The sequence below is a fragment of the Capricornis sumatraensis genome, chromosome 2, assembly GCF_032405125.1.
Source record: "Capricornis sumatraensis isolate serow.1 chromosome 2, serow.2, whole genome shotgun sequence".
Taxonomy (NCBI): domain Eukaryota; kingdom Metazoa; phylum Chordata; class Mammalia; order Artiodactyla; family Bovidae; genus Capricornis; species Capricornis sumatraensis.
In genome coordinates, this window is record NC_091070.1 from 93,638,989 (window position 1) to 93,656,631 (window position 17,643).

The 17,643-nt window shown below is 43.2% G+C and overlaps 1 non-coding gene across 1 annotated transcript; it reads left to right on the plus strand.

Annotated features, from left to right (window-relative positions):
- The first annotated feature begins 15,740 nt into the window (after positions 1-15,740).
- LOC138074619 (U5 spliceosomal RNA) lies at positions 15,741-15,855 on the plus strand. The gene has a single exon (XR_011144453.1). It is a non-coding gene; the product is annotated as a U5 spliceosomal RNA (small nuclear RNA).
- Positions 15,856-17,643: the final 1,788 nt, after the last annotated feature.

The following is a 17,643-nucleotide window of genomic DNA, read 5'->3' on the forward strand; positions in this document are numbered from 1 at the left end:
TGCAAGGAAAAACTGCAACTTCTAGAAGTGCTGGGGAGCCAAGCAGCCAGTAGCTTTGGCTTTGCTGCTCAGCCGTGCCTCTTACAATGGCCCTGATGTCATCAAAAGCCTCCCAAGTCTTCTCATAAAAACTGGGATAATTTCATCCACCTCGCAGAAGAGAAGCAAGAATTGGAACAAAGATGTGAGTGTGAGTACCTAGCAGAGCTGCCATACAATGTCTTCTTTTATATCTTTTCAGGAAAGCTGGGACTAACAGCTGGTCACCCAAGCCCCTCCATGGTTGAGCCTGCAGAATTGCATCACATGCAAGAAATAAAGCTGTCCATCTTTAAAAACAAATATATAATACGGCTTAATGGTGCAAGCAACCCAAATGTCCACTCACGGATGAGCAAAAGGTGGTATCTTTACAAGGGAATCTTATTCGACCTTAAAAAGGAAGGAAATTCTGATACATGTTGCAACTTGGTTGAGCCTTGAGTACTCAATCACAAAAGGGAATATATCATATGATTCCACATAGATGAGGTACCCAGAGCAGTCAAATTCAGAGACGGGAGGAAGAAAGGGGCTAGAAGAGGAAGAAATGAATGTTATAGTTTATAGAGTTTCAGTTTTGTAAGATGAAAACATTCTGGAGGTTGCCTATATAACAAAGTGAATGTTCTTAACACTATAGAACTGGACATTTAAAAATGGTTAATGGGGACTTCCCTGATGGTCTGGTGGTAAAGATTCCATGCTACCAATGTAGGGAGTGTAGATTTGATCCTTGTTCAGGGAACTAAGATCTGACATGCTGCACAGTGAGGCCAATAAATAGCTAAATAAATTTTTAAAAAAATAAAATAAGAAAATTAAAATGGTTAAGATGTACATCTTATATTGAATATATTTTACAATTAAAATATCAATAAAATTTAAAAGCAAGTTTAGACACATATAAATTTATTCATTGTAGTTCTGTTTATAATAGCAAAGGGTTAAGAATAATTTGAGCTTCCCAGGTAATGCTACCGCTGCTGCTAAGTCGCTTCAGTCGTGTCTGACTCTGTGCGACCCCAGAGACGGCAGCCCACCAGGCTCCCCCGTCCCTGGGATTCTCCAGGCAAGAACACTGGAGTGGGTTGCCATTTCCTTCTCCAATGCATCAAAGTGAAAAGTGAAAGGGAAGTCACTCAGTCATGTCCGACCCTCAGCAACCCCATGGACTGCAGCCCACCAGGCTCCTCCGTCCATAGGATTTTCCAGGCAAGAGTATTGGAGTGGGGTGCCATTGCCTTCTCAGCAGGTAATGCTAGTGGTAAAGAGCCCGCCTGCCAACGCAGGAGTCATAGGAGATATGGGTTCAGTCCCTGGGTGGGTTGGGAAGATGCCCTGAGGAGGGCATGGCAACCCACTCCAGTATTCTTGCCTTGAGAATTCTATGGACAGAGGAGCTTGGTGGGCTATAGACGATAGGGTTGCATAGAGTTGGACACAACTGAAGTGACCTATCATAAGCATACAAGGATAATTTAAGTGCCCATTAGTTGGAAACTAAACAAATTATGTTATGTTCTCACCACAGTCCATTATGTAACTGTAACAAAAGAAGAAACTCTCTCCGTGTGCTTATATACTTATATATAAAGGAAACTGCTTTATACTGGTAAGGGAAAAATGCTAAATATAGGAAAATGTGCTGACGTTCAGTCCCAGTCATGTTCGACTCTTTGCAACGAATGGACTGCAGCACACCAGGCTTCCCTGTCCTTAACCATCTTCCAGAGCTTGCACAAACTCATGCCCATTGTGTCAGTGATGCCATCCAACCATCTCATCCTCTGTCATCCCCTTCTCCTCCTTCCTGCAATCTTCCCCAGCACCAGGGTCTTTTCCAATGAGTCAGCTCCTTGCATCAGGTGGCCAGAGAATTAGAGCTTCAGCCTCAGCATCAGTCCTTCCAATTAATATTCAGGTTGATTTCCTTTAGGAGGGACTGTTTAGATCTCCTCACAGCCCGAGGGACTCTCAAGAGTCTTCTCCAGCACCACAGTTTAAAAGCATAAATTCTTTGGTGCTCAGCCTTCTTTACAGTCCAACTTTCACATCCATACATGACTACTGGAAAAACCATAGCTTTGACAAGATGGACCTTTGTAGGCAAAGTAATGTCTCTGGTTTTGAATATGCTATCTAGGTTGGTCATAACTTTTCTTTCAAGGAGCAAGCGTCTTTTAATTTCATGGCTACAGTCACCATCTGCAGTGATTTTGAAGCTCAAGAAAATAAACTGTCACAGTTTCCACTGTATCCCCATCTATTTGCCATGAAATGATGGGACCAGATGCCGTGATGTTCATTTTTTGAACGTTGAGTTTTAAGCCAACTTTTTCACTCTCCTCTTTCACTTTCATCAAGACGCTCTTTAGTTCCTCTGCTGTCTGCCCTAAGGGTGGTGTCATCTGCACATCTGAGGTTAATGATATTTCTCCCAGCAACCTTGATTCCAGTTTGTGCTTCATCCAGCCCAACATTTCACATAATGTACTCTGCATATAAATTAAATAAGCAGGGTGACAATATACAGCCTTGACATACTCCTTTCCCGATTTTGAACCAGTCTGTTGTTCCATGTCCAGTTCTAACTGTTGCTTCCTGACCTGCATACAGATTTCTCAAGAGGCAGGTCAGGTGGTCTGGTATTCCCATCTCTTTCAGAATTTTCCGCAGTTTATTGTGATCCACACAGTCAAAGGCTTTGGCATAGTCAATAAAGCAGAGTAGATGCTCTACTGGAATTCTCTTGCATTTCCTATGATCCAGTGGATGTTGGCAATTTGATCTCTGGTTCCTCTGCTTTTTCTAAATCCAGTTTGAACATCTGGAAGTTCTCAGTTCACATGCTGTTGAAGCCTAGCTTGGAGAATTTTGAGCACTACTTTTCCTAGCATGTGAGATGAGTGCAATTGTGTGGTAGTTTGAACATTCTTTGGCATTGTCCTTCTTTGGGATTGAAATGAGAACTGATGTTTTCCAATCCTGTGGCCACTGCTGAATTTTCCAAATTTCCTGGCATATTGAGTGCAGCACTCAATATAGGTATATACTATTTATTGTATAAAAAGGATGGAGGAATAGACTAAGGGTATAATATATTTATGTTTGCTGTTTATACATGAAGAAGCTCTGGAAAGAAGAGAAGAAATTTATAATAATGGATATGTATGGCAAGGATAGCATGAGAGCCAGACAATAGAGGGTAGGGGTGAACGGGAAATGTTTACTGGAAAACATTTACTAATTTGTAAATTCTTGGGCCATGTGAATTTATCATCTTTTTGGAAAAATAAATATTTTTTTAATATATATTTTATTGTTGAGAATAAAAATTATTAACAACTTATCTCAATTAAAATTGGGATGTTAATATCAAGATACAAGGTTTGTCCAATTTAGGCCCATTTCACAAAGGATAGACTACACAGAAGAACTGTTCAAAAATGATCTTCAAAACCCAGTTAATCAAGATGGTATGATCACTCACCTAGAGCCAGCCATCCTGGAATGCAAGTGGGCCTTAGGAAGCATCATTATGAACAAAACTAGAGGAGGTAATGGAATTCCAGCTGAGCTATTTCAAATCCTAAAAGATGCTGCTGTGAAAGTGCTGCACTCAATATGCCAGCAAATTTGGAAACCTCAGCAGTGGCCACAGGACTGGAAAAGGTCAGTTTTCATTCCAGTCCCAAAGAAAGGCAATGCCAAAGAATGGTTGTTGCACTCATCTCACAGGCTAGGAAAGTAATTCTCAAAATACTCCAAGCTAGGCTTGAACAGCAAATGAACCGTGAACTTCCAGATATTCAAGCTGGATTTAGAAAAGGCAGAGGAACCAGAGATCAAATTGCCAACATCCATTGGATCATAGGAAAACCAAGAGAGTTCCAGAAAAACATCTATTTCTGCTTTGCTGACTATGTTATGTGTGAATATCCTGTTCATTAGACATAGACATCCTAGAAAGAGTAGGAAAATGGCAAATTTTTGCAGCAGAACAATTTTGGGAACAAAAAAGAGGAAAGGAAACAAGAAAGGAAGGGAGCATAAGAAATAAGGATCTTTGAAGGTAATACCTAGATTAACTGTTGAATAAGTAAAGCAATAATCATTTTTCTAAACAGCAGGACATAGATCCTCCAATGTACCTTTCATGTACCTTTCAATAACCCTTTGAAAATTTTTCCACATAACTTTCTAGGATCCTAAACCATACTTTTATATAAAAGTACTTAATACACTAAAACTAACAGCCAGTGTAGCAAGTTATCATAAACTCCTGGTGAATTATATTATAGTTTCTAGTGACATCTTTTTTAGTCCTGTTTCCAGCAGATTGCTGACATGGTTGCTTGTAGAGTTCTTTAAAATCGGTGATGACAAAGATGAAAAGAAAGTGGAAGTGGTTTTACTGACTTATCTTGGATGCTATTTTGGTTTGTATCCTTATTCACAAATAAAGGTAAAGGGGAGTTTCTAAGCCCAAACTGGACATCCTAGAATATAGCTCTAGACTGCAAACAATAGCAAGGGTAGCTCATGTTTTGTCAAACCTAGTTTATCACCGATTTAGCTACTAAGCAAATCAGATGTTTAAACAGTTCTCATATTTTTTGCAATAATTTATTAATGAGAAGCAAAGGATAGTAAATTCTTTGGAGGCAAAATCAATGTCCAGAATGTGGGAAATATGACATGTGCTTTCCTTACAAGCAAAACATCCTTTGTCTGAAGCACAGCAGACTGTCTCCAGACATCCTGGAAGCACCGAGTTGGCTTTCCTTTGAAGCAAAAGATAGTCATGCTTTTTTTCTTCTGTGTGTGTCTTTCCTTCTTTCCTTCCTTCTCTCCCTCCCTTCTTTCTTTTTGTTTCTTTCTTTCTCTTTCTTGATTTGTTTGACTCAATACAATTTACAGTCCAAAAAACTACAGGGGAAAGAGCCACACATGGACTGAACTAGGAGAATTTTTGTTATGCATTATCAATATATTCTACCATTATTAATGATTGCACATAGGAAAAATACAGCTGCTACACTCTAGTTGAAATCTATTATATTGTTACAATCAGTCATAGGTTATGCAGTGGATTTCAGCTTGCTGTATACACTCCAGTTGGTTGCTAAATTCTCTGATGTTATCTATTAGTAGAGAAATGTAAGATTATGCTGGACACAGTTCTCACTGCTTTTAAAGACAAGGCAAAGAGTAGATAATCAAAACACAAACACCAGGTTAAAAAAAAATTATGGCCATTTCAAGAACCAGGAATCTTAAGAAGGCAAAATAGTAATCAGATACCTGAAGACAGAAATTATGTTTCCTCAGATGAACCTCACAGCCTTGCATTTTGCAGTGGGGACAAATCGTTTATCTGCTGTGGATTTCTTGCTTAATCACAAGGTCAGGGTGGATATTGCTGATGCAGTAAGCCCATCATGTGGCAGAATGGATCCAGTTCAGTTGAGATCAGTCGCTCAGTCATGAACGACTCTTTGCGACTCCATGGACTGTAGCACGCCAGGCCTCCCAGAGTTGACTCAAACTCATGTCCGTTGAGTTGCTGATGCCATCCAACCATCTCATCCTCTGTCACCCCCTTCTCCTCCTGCCTTCAATCTTTCCCAGCATCAGGGTCTTTTCAAATGAGCAGCTCTTCACATCGGGTGGCCAAGTATTGGAGTTTCAGCTTCAGCATCAGTCCTTCCAATGAACATTCTGGACTGATCTCCTTTAGGATGGACTGGTTGGATCTCCTTGAGTCCAGGGGACTCTCAAGAGTCTTCTTCAACACCACAGTTCAAAAGCTTCAATTCTTCGGCGCTCAGATTAGAGCATAACTATTGTAAGGGGGAAATCTGGTCACTTGGGTTCTCTTTCTCCACACACACACAAACTGTTTCCGTTGACAGTATTCATTTTGGAAAGATCTCTTTAAAGAATATGCATGTCATGTGCTCTTTGTATTTGGTGACAAAACTGTTTCTTCAATACCAGTAGGACTTAGGCTTTTTCTTATTGCCCATGTTGACCTTATGTCCAGTAGCATGCATTTGTAAGGATAAAATGGCTGCCCAGAGGATCAGTTGCATAAGCCAGAGATGAGGACTCTGGTTCAATGTGGGCAGCAGCTCCAAGTCTGGGGAAGAGGCCAACAAGGTAAGTGGAATTTCTGACTCCAGATGTGGACAAAGGCTCCCAGGTGGAGGGCAGGTGGTGCTCAGAGGATAATACAAACATCTACTCTCAAGGCTGCTTTCAGTTCCGTTCAGTCGCTCAGTTGTGTCTGATTCTTTGTGACCCCGTGGACTGCAGCATGCCAGGCCTCCCTGTCCATCAGGAACCCTGGAGCTTGCTCAAACTCATGTCCATCGAGTTGGTGATGCCATCCAACCATCTCATCCTCTGTCATCCCCTTCTCCTCCTGCCTTCAATCTTTCCCAACATGAGGATCTTTTCCAGTGAGTCAGTTCTCCACATCAGGTGGCCAAAGTATTGGAGCTTCAGCCTCAACATCAGTCCTTCCAGTGAATATTCAGGACTGATTTCTTTTAGGATGGACTGGTTGGATCTCCTTGCAGCCCAAGGGACTCTCAAGAGTCTTCTCCAACACTACAGTTCAAAAGCATCAATTCTTAGGCGTTCAGCTTTCTTTATAGTCCAACTCTCACATCAGTACATGACTACTGAAAAAACCATAGCCTTGACTAGACAGACCTTTGTTGGCAAAGTAACGTCTCTGCTTTTTAATATGCTGTCTAGGTTGGTCATAACTTTTTTTCCAAGGAGAAAGTGTCTTTTATTTCATGGCTGCAATCACCATCTGTAGTGATTTTAGAGCCCACTTTTTCACTCTCCTCTTTCACTTCCATAAAGAGGCTCTTTAGTTCCTCTTCACTTTCTGCCATAAGGGTGGTGTCATCTGCAGATATGAGGTTATTGATATTTCTCCCAGCAATCTCAATTCCAGCTTGTGCTTAAACTACCCACAATTGCACTCATCTCACACGGTAGTAAAGCAATGCTCAAAATTCTTCAAGCTAGGCTTCAATAGTACATGAACCATGAACTTCTAGATGTTCAAGCTGGATTTAGAAAAGGCAGAGGAACCAGAGGTCAAATCCAAACATCCACTGGATCATCGAAAAAGCAAGAAAGTTCCAGAAAAACATCTACTTCTGCTTTATTGACTATGCCAAAGCCTTTGACTGTGTGGATCACCACAAACTGTGGAAAATTCTCAAAGAGATGGGAATACCAGACCACCTGACCTGTCTCTTGAGAAATCTGTATGCAGGTCAGGAAGCATACAGATCAGGAAGTTAGAACTGGACATGGAACAACAGACTGGTTCCAAGTAGGAAAAGGAGTCCGTCAAGGCTGTGTATTGTCACCCTGCTTATTTCCCAGCATACATCTCAGTAATCTGGGGAGTGTTCTTTTTTTTTTTTGGCTTCTCCATACCTGAACTTTACTGAAAATAAGAGAAGACATTAATGCAGTTTCAGTGGCAGCCCAAATTACTGCTAAAGGCGTATGCACTTCAGAATGGAAGGCCCCCACAGAACCTCATTCCTTGTTTATTGATTTGTATGCTATACGCTTATCAAACTGTCCTCCAGGTTCACATATACAATTGATCACAAGAGGCAAATAAGATGTTCTGAGAAGGCTTACTTTTTTTTTTAATTTTTATTTTTACTTTATTTTACTTTACAATACTGTATTGGTTTTGCCATACATTGACATGAATCCACCACGGGTGTACATGCGTTCCCAAACATGAACCCCCCTCCCACCTCCCTCCCCATAACATCTCTCTGGGTCATCCCCGTGCACCAGCCCCAAGCATGCAGTATCCTGCATCGGACATAGACTGGCAATTCGATTCTTACATGATAGTATACATGTTTCAATGCCATTCTCCTAAATCATCCCACCCTCTCCCTCTCCCTCTGAGTCCAAAGTCCACTATAGGCTTACTATTTGGACGGCACATTTACAGACATTACAGATGATTTTTTTAATATGTAGTACCATGTTTATCGGATTACATACTTAACCATTTAACGTATAATTGCACTACTGTTTTTATTAGGGTCTGTTTTTGTTTGGGCTGATGTAAGAAATATACCATAGGCTGGGTGGTTTCCACAACAAACATCTATTTCTCACAGACCTGGAAACTGCAGAGTCCAAGATCAAGATGGTAGCACTTCCAGTGTCTCGTGAGAGCCACTTCTGGTTTTATTCACTCAGTGGAGAGCAGAGTGAGGAGTCAAGCTCTGTGTCTGTTTATAAGGCCACTAATCCCGTTCATCAGGGTTCCACTCTCTTGACCTAATTAGCTCCCAAAGGCATGATTTTCAAATCCATCACATTGGGGATTGGACTTAACATATGAGTTATTGAGGGACACAAACATTCAGTCCAGAGCAGGAGCCTATATTTTTTAAAAATGAAAATGTTTCAATGACAGAGTTTGTGAGTGTTGGGTACCTGTCTCATTTCCCCTATAAACCCTGTGAGTTGTCTTGTTTTTATTGTTGTTTGCCTTCATTTTAAAAGAGATTTATTTAAGATTTTTTTTTCAGCTTTGTTGAGGTATAGTTGAAAAATGAAATTGTGATACATTTAAACTGTACATAGTGACAATTCAGTGTGTGTATACATTGTGAAAAGATTCCTCCCATCTAGTTACTTAACACACTCATCATCTCATTTCTTTTTTTGGTGAGAACATGTAAATTCTATGCACTTAGCAAATGTCACTTGTATAAAAGTCTTATCAACTAGAGTCACCACATTATAAGATCCTTAGACCTTATTCATAGATTTTTTGACAGGGGTCAAAGGAAATAGAGAAGCAGACACATGAACTCACAGGTAAGGATCCTGAGGCTTAGGGTTAGCTAGGCTGAGCAAGACTGCAACCTTGGAAGTGGTAGAGACAGAGTCTGAGGTCAGTTTCAGTCTACAGATCACGCTCGTAATGTCTGCTCTGTGGACTTCTTAAACTTGGGGCCTGGGGCTCAGGTCTCAGTTTTCCCCAAGTCACAGCCCTTCATCCCCTCCTCCTGAGATAACCAGTGCTAACTGCTAGCTAGTTCCTTTCCCGCTTCCTGCCTGCTCATCTGGTGTACAAGTCTGAGTGTCCCAGCATCACTGCGGGTCAGTAGGTCTTGAGCAGAATCTCAGCCTCTCTTATGCACATGTATGTGCATACACACACTTACATGGTTTTATATAGAGTGTATTTTAAATAGTTTATACATAAGTAGATTCTTTTAACACTTCAGTCTTCTCTGGGTTTCCTTTTTTGGCGTAGCTTCCTCTTCTCCAGTAACTACATTTAGTAATGTAGGACCTGTGTGTTTATTCTGTGCTTTCCTCTTGCTCATATAATCATATCCACATTGCTATCTTCCCCTGCTTACCCACGTACAGTAGATATAGATACATGCATAAACACATGTGAGTGTTTTTGGTCATTGCTTGTTTCATACAGAATGGGATTGTATTCTATTTTCTCTGCATCTTATTTCCCACATTTACTAGCCACCTAGTGGAAATCTCTCCAACTGTTTATAGCCCTAATTAATTACTTTTAATGCCTACATGATGCGGTGTGACTGTTCCCTGATTTCTTCAGTATTCCCATATAGATGGACATTTACTTACCTTGTTGTCAGTTTTAAGGATTGCAATTAATAACCTTGTTTAGATAACATTAAGTCCAGAAATTTATTTTCACAGGATAGAGTCCCAGGAGTGGGATTGCTGGTTGTATTTAAACTTGCAATAGATATTGCCAGATTGTTTAAACTGAAATAGTTTCATTTCCACTAATATCTTAATAGAGTACCTTTTTTGGTCCTTGTTGATTTGCAAGGATACTTCATATATTACAGAAAGTAACTATCTGCATTAGGCTACATTTTAAAAATCTATCATTTGTTTACTGACTTTGCTTATCAACTTGTTCCTTTTATAACTTTTGAATCAAAACACTATACATTATCATCTAAATTTTCTTCTAGTATGTTTATTGTTTGTCTGCTGTTTTTGTATGTATGATATGATACAGGATTTAATTTTGTTTTTTTCCAGATGATGAATCACTTGTACCTGTATTACTTTTAAATGTGTTCATTTTCCCCATAGAATTGAAATATCACTTTTGCTGAATACTGAACCCTCTCATTTCTTGATCTTCAGCAGTTAGGTGTTCACCTGGCTTTTGTTGGTTGAGATAATGTGGTGGCTCACTCAAGTGATGGGTTCCTTTCCTCTCTTTTCTTCAGGAAGCACGGCTTGACAGTACTTCACCTTGCAGCCTGGCCTGGAAGTCTCGAGAGCGTGCTCATGTTGACTCGAGCTGGAGCGGACCAGAGAGCCGAGAGGCAGGCAGGTATGTGGATCACACCAGGACGCACGCCCTCTCTCACAGCGCAGGAGGGGGAAGGCTGCAGAGTATGACTGCCCCTCCCCTGGCTCTCTTTAGGATGGCATGAATGCCGCCCACTCTGCCGCTCAGAGCAATAGCGTGAGCATCGTGGACCAACTCATTCAAAATCGGTACCTGCAAGACCTGGGCCAGCCTGATGAGATGTGTTAGCTGTGGGTCTCAACCCCACTAAATTGCACTGTCTTCCTGTCGCGGCTGCAACTACCAGAGCAGCCGGCACAGACGGACCGGCCCTGCAGCTGACTCCTCCCGCACTCTGGCAGACCACAGAGCAGAAGGCAGTGATCGGTGCTGGCGGTGGCCTCGGCCCCTGCATGTGGGCAAGGCAGGAAGCAATGAAGGAGCAGTCTCTACTCCCTCATCCTGGCCACGGGGTGGGCAGGATCCACCCTGTGTGGGCGTCCGCATCTTACTCTGGAGGACTGGCCTCTTGGGAATGTACTTGACCCAAGGTGGTGCTGCGATGAGCCATGGAGTACACGGCACTTGCACCGTACTTGTCTCTATTTTCTTCTTTTCAGAAGAAGCATGGTAATAATAACAGCTACCGTGCTCTAGTGGTAAAGAACCTGCCTACAATGCAGGAGACACAAGAGATGCGGAGGTTTGATCCCTGGGTCAGGAAGATCCCCTAGAGAGGGCATGGCAACCCACTCCAGTATTCTTGCTGGAGAATCCCCATGGACAGAGGAGCCTGGTGGGCTGCACACAGTCCGTGGGGTCGCAGAGTTGGGCATGACTGAAGCAACTATGCACCACTTACTGAATGTTTGTCAGTGTGCTTGGCCCAGAGGAAAGCTGTGTCCACACATTATCTCAGTGAGAGCTCTAGAGCTTGGCACATAGGGATGCTTAACAAATCATTGCTGAGTGACTTAAACTGTTAATCTCCATAGTAATCCTATAATGAAGAAATATTTTTATTTATATTTGAGGAAGTCGAGGCTCAGAGACACTGAGTACCTGGTCTGAGGTTCCAAACTGGAAGGTGACAGAGTCAGGTTTGAATTCAGATCTGGTGACTCCAGTCAATAAACTGTACTGTCCCCCTTCTCGGAGGACCGTGGGCATTGCCCATGCGCTAGGGAGTAGCCCTTTCTAGGCTCTTTTCACAAGGCAGTATCCTCTGTGGGGTTGGCATTTGGATTTCAAATGGGACCTCCTCTTCACTGTGCCTGTTGAACTTCATTCTCCACTGAAGACTCTCTAGAAGTTAATCAGGAATGTTCGTTTTATTTCATCTCTTTTAGGAAACTTCCACATTTTTTTACCTCAATCTTAAAAATAATAACAAAAAAGCTTTTGACAAATGAAGTCTATAAATTTCTTTCACTTCTAAGTACGACTGAGCAACTATACATTTTATAGCTTGGAGGCAGACAGACTTGGGCTGAGGTCTGGGCATGTATTAAATATGTGGGTTTAGCAAGTCCTCCAACTGCTGAAGTCCTCAGTGTCTGCCTCTGTGCAATGGAAAGAATAAAACCTATGTCATGGTAGCACCAAGGCATGATTTTGAGGGATGTCTTGACCTCCATGTCTCTTTTTATCAGCAATATCTCCATTCTTTGATGTAAATGATTTTCATACTTCCTCAATCTTATGTACAGATACCTCTGCCTGTGAGCAAAATGGCAAGCCATTCTCTCACCTCTTTGCAATCAGATAGCAACCCTAAGCCATTCCCATGTAGCAACATCAAAGCAGCCATTGCCGGGATGCTTAAATGAGCTTGACTACAGCTGCTGCTGCTGCTAAGTTGCTTCAGTCGTGTCCAACTCTGTACGACCCCATAGACGGCAGCCCACCAGGCTCCCTGTCCCCGGGATTCTCCAGGCAAGAACACTGGAGTGGGTTGCCATTTCCTTCTCCAATGCATGAAAGTGAAGACTGAAAGTGAAGTCGCTCAGTCATATCTGACTCTTAGCGACCCCATGGACCACAGCCCACCAGGCTCCTCCATCCATGGGATTTTCCAGGCAAAAGTACTGGAGTGGGTGTGCCATTGCCTTCTCCTAATAACTACAGAGCACTCAGCAAAGAGCCTGGCACAAGGTCAGTGCTCACTGAATGGTAGCTGTTATAACAATTATTATAGGGTGAAACGCTGTCTGGTTTCCTCAGGCTGACAACCATCATCAAACAGCACTTAATGTCAGGATGAAGAAGTCAGACACTCCAGTTTCATCCATGCTAAAACTAACTAGGAGTGTGGCCTACAACTGAATTCCATTCAAGTCAGCAGATGTGTGTTCATAGCCTGTTTTGTATGAGACACAGGACTGTTCCTTTTCAGTGGGCTCTGGATGCTTTCATGGGAGACAGCTTTGTGTGAGAAGGATCAGACAGGCTGAGGCGGCTCAATGACCAAAGCAGGTTTACGGGGTGCCTTCCCCACTTCTGCAGCTTCTGCCGGCCTTCCTGTCTGTTATCTCTTCAGCTGGCTGAGTTTTCCCTGCCCCACTCCTCTCCCTCCAAGTCTGACCATTTGTTGGGGAAAAGACTGATGAACCCTGACTGTGAAGAGCCAGGTGTTCAGCTGAGAGATCCTAAAACGAAGCTGCAATGAGAACCATATGCAGAATGAGCAAATCATGAGTCCCCAGGGTCACCTAGGGAGAGGAGTCTCTGAGTCCCATTCCTAAAGAAACCCGGATTCGTCCACGGGAGAGACAGTCTGTCCTTTTCCTGAGATCTGTGAGCGGGGTCAAGGATATTAGCCAAAGCCAGTGGGAACAGGGATCCAGAGCTCAGGGTCCGCTCATTCATTGTTGGTACCACACGTGCACTAGCTTAAAGGTACTGTGGAGCTCATGAAATGCACTGAATGGAAAAGCCTGCTCCACCTTCACAGCGGCCTTTCTTGCCCCCTTTCTTATCCACAGAAAGTGACTGAGAGCCTGTTCACCTGCCCAGAGTTACTAATCCTTCTCATTAGCCTTGGAGGGAACTCCACAAGCTCACAAGGAAAGCCGAACAGGGAGGAGGTTTTTATTAATCAAATGGCTTTAAGTAGGCCCAGAAGAGATTGGGTAGGACGGTAGAGATGAGGGGCACTGGGAAATATATTGAGGTTTCTCCCAACTCTGTAGCTCTAAAAAATATGTGGCCCCTCCAGAGGAGAGATGAGAGCAGCCAGGAGAAGTTAAGGGCTAAGTAGTCTAGGTATTTTGACTCTATATGTTAACTTCCACCTAGTGATCAAAAATAAGGACTCAGACCAAAAGGTCTGGAGAGGGAGGGACACTAAAGGGAACCGCCTCAGAGGCCACTCATGTATCTTTGGATATTTACAAAGTCTGGTGGTACAGCATTAGGTTGGTTTCAGCTGCGTACACAGAGGAACTTCCCTTGGTTTAAAGGAATCTTTACAGGAAATCTCTAGAGGTCCAAATGCAAAAAAAAAAAAAAAAAAAAAAAAAACACACGCTCATCCTTGTTCAGAAGGCTGGAGATAATGAACATGAGGGTCTGAGAAGACAGTTTCCTCTGTGGACCTGTGGTCCACACTCACAGTTCAGTTCAGTTCAGTTCATTTCAGTCGCTCAGTCATATCCGACTCTTTGCAACCCCATGAATTGCAGCACGCCAGGCCTCCCCGTCCATCATCAACTCCCAGAGTTCACTCAAACTCACATCCATCGAGTCGGTGATGCCATCCAGCCATCTAAGGCTCTGTCATCCCCCGTTTCCTCCTGCCCCCAACCCGTCCCAGCATCAGAGTCTTTTTCAATGAGTCAATTCTCTGCATGAGGTGGTCAAAGTACTGGAGTTTCAGCTTTAGCACCATTCCCTCCAAAGGACACCCAGGGCTGATCTCCTTCAGAATGGACTGGTTGAATCTCCTTGCAGTCCAAGGGACTCTCAAGAGTCTTCTCCAACACCACAGTTCAAAAGCATCAATTCTTCGGTGCTCAGCTATCTTCACAGTCCAACTCTCACATCCATACATGACCACTGGAAAAACCATAGCCTTGACTAGACGGACCTTTGTTGGCAAAGTAATGTCTCTGTACCTGTTGCCTCTCGTCTGGGGAGAACTGACCCAGCGGCTCCCTTTCACAGCAGTTCCATGACTTCAGAAGCAACGCACTGCTCTTTCAGCGCTTTTTGCTGAATGTTCTTTTTCTCTCTCAAAATCCAGTTATGTAGGGACCCAGCGCTTTCCCCTTTTGCTGAATTCAGCTCTGAATTCCTGGTAGCAGGGTGAAGGGAAATTTCATGAGGAACATACGCCCAGGAGGCACCGGGGCTCTTCCTGCTGGTCTCCACCGGCCTCCTCTCCTGGGAGGCCCTCCAGGACACCCTCTCTGGGGTCCGTGGGAAGGGATGGTCAGGTTGGGCTTTGGGTGCCCAATTAATGGCTGTTTGTGACACTTTTACTCAACTTGGTAACTTGTCAAAATAACCCTGCTGCTGCTAAGTCGCTTCAGTCGTGTCTGACTCTGTGCGACCCCATAGACGGCAGCCCACCAGCCTCCCGCGCCGTTTTTTGTTTTTGGCCTGCGCAGTTTGAGGGATCTTAGTTGCCCTTCCAGGAAAGGAACCAGCAGGGAGTGAAAGCTAGAGCCCAAACCACTGGACCCCCCGGGAACATCCAAAGCTCCAATTTTAAACAGAACACGGCTATGAATTTTTCTCAAACGGCAGAATCTTCCAGAGTGTACATCTTGGACGTGCACGGTACAGACAAAACACCTTTGCGCCCACCACGCAGTTCAAGAAAAAGGAAATTGTCAAACTTTGAAAACCCTCAATCCACCGAAGGGAGGAACCACGCTCATGAATTTGGTGCCAATCACTTGCTATTTTCTTTTTTCTTTTTCAACTTAAAAGCAAAGTCTGTGACAGAAATCAAACTCGGACATACACGTACACAAAACATCTGAGAGCCGGTCTCCGCCTGGTGCGGCGTGTCGATGCCAGCCCGCCCGCCCGCCGCTTCGCCCCCTAGTGCCGACACAGGCGCGCTGCATGAAGACAGCTTTCCCGGGCGGAAAGGCCGCCCACTCGCCTTATTTGCATACCCACCGCGCCCGGCACACCGTACAAGTTTAAAATTATAAAACTTCAAATTTTCTTTTACCTATGTGTTCTGAAATTAGACCCTTGTTTACAGAGTAATCTAGAATTTTTTGTTCAGGCACTGGCTCTCGGCGTTAGCTAGTCACTCTCACTGATGTAGGAGTTCCTGTTACCCGAGCTGTGACTTAGGCGGCTGTAGACTATACTCTGGTTTCTCTTCAGACCGTATAAATCTTTCGCCTTTTACTAAAGATTTCCGTGGAGAGGAACAACTTGAGTCTTAAACCAATTTTTTGAGGCCTTGTTTCGACAAGGCTACTGATACCAGTTAATGAAAGAACTGTAATGTCTCATTAGAAGAGTTAGTCAGATGGTGTAGTATAAAGTGTCTGTTTATACCGTGGGAGACTTATGTTTGATCTCGGGGTGGGGAAGATTCTCTGGAGAAAGAAACGGGTGCCTACTCCAGTACTTTTGCCTGGAAAATCTTCTATGAGGAGGATCCTCTTCCATGGGGTTGCAAAGAGTTGGACACGATTAATCCACTTCGTTAATGAGTGAAAGTAAGCTTGTTAAGGTGTGTATTTTTTCCTAGTCTTGGGGGATTATGGTAGACTCCCCACTGATTAAAGTGAAAATGAATGCTAGTATTATCTTTAATTTAGTAAGTTCGTTTTGTCAAAAAGTCGGTTCTTCGCATCATGTGGCCAAATTATTGGAATTTCAATTTCAGCACCGGCCCTTCCGGTGAAAATTCAGGACTGATCTTTTTTTAAGATGTTAGGTTTTCTTACTAAGAGACTCTCAAGAGCCTTTCCCAACACTATAGTTAAAAAGCATCAATTTTTCAGTGCTCAGCCTTCTGATATAGTTCAATTCTCACACCTATACATGATTATTGGGAAAGCATGTGTTTGACTAGATGGACGTTTGCTGGCCAGGTTAGTGTCTCTGCTTTGTAATATGTACTAGGTTGGTTATATCTTTTCTTCCAAGGAGTGAGCGTCTTTTAATTTCATGGCTGCAGTCAACATCTGCAGTGATTTTGGAGCCCCGCAAAACATTCTTGGGCTGATTCCGCATATATTTGCTCTGAAGTGATGGGACCAGATGCCATGATCTTAGTTTTCTGAATGTTGTTTTAAGCCAACTTTTCACTCTTCTCTTTCACTTTCATCAAGAGGCTCTTTAATTCTTCACTTTCTGCATAAGTGTGGTGTCATCTGCATATCTGAGACTGTTGATTATTTCTCCGGGCAATCTTGATTCCCACTTGTGCTTCATCCAGTCCAGCATTTCTCATGATGTACACTGCTGCTGCTGCGTCGCTTCAATCGTGTCTGACTCTGTGTGACCCCATAGACGGCAGCCCACCAGGCTCCCCTGTCCCGGGGATTCTCCAGGCAAGAACACTGGAGTAGGTTTGCCATTTCCTTCTCCAATGCATGAAGGTGAAAAGTGAAAGTGAAGTTGCTCAGTCGTGTCTGACTCTTAGTGACCAGGCTCCTCCATCCATGGGATTTTCCAGGCAAGAGTTCTGGAGTAGGGTGCCATTGCCTTCTCCGCATTTATCGTGTAACTGGGAGTTTATGCTTCTGACTGCCTTATAAGCAGGGTGATAACATACCGCCTTGACCTACTCCTTTCCCAATTTGGAACCAGCCTGTTGCTCCATGTCTAACTGTTGCTTCTTGATCTGCATATAGATTTCTCAGGAGGCAGGTAAGGTGGCTTCCCATCTCTTGAAGAATTTTTCCACAGTTTGTTGTGATCCACACAGTCAAAGGCTTTGGCATAGTCAATAAGGCAGAAATAGATGTTTTTCTGGAACTCTCTTGCTTTTTCAGTGATCCAATGGATGTGGGCAATTTGATCTTTGGTTCCTCTGCCTTTTCTAAATCCAGCTTTTCTAATCACAAGTGATTAATGAGAAAGCGTATGTTTGTTTTCCTTATTTGAATACCAGACCACCTGACCTGCCTCTTGAGAAACCTGTATGCAGGTCAGGAAGCAACAGTTAGAACTGGACATGGAACAACAGACTGGTTCCAAGTTGAAAGGGAGTGCGTCAAGGCTGTATATTGTCACCCTACTTACTTAACTTA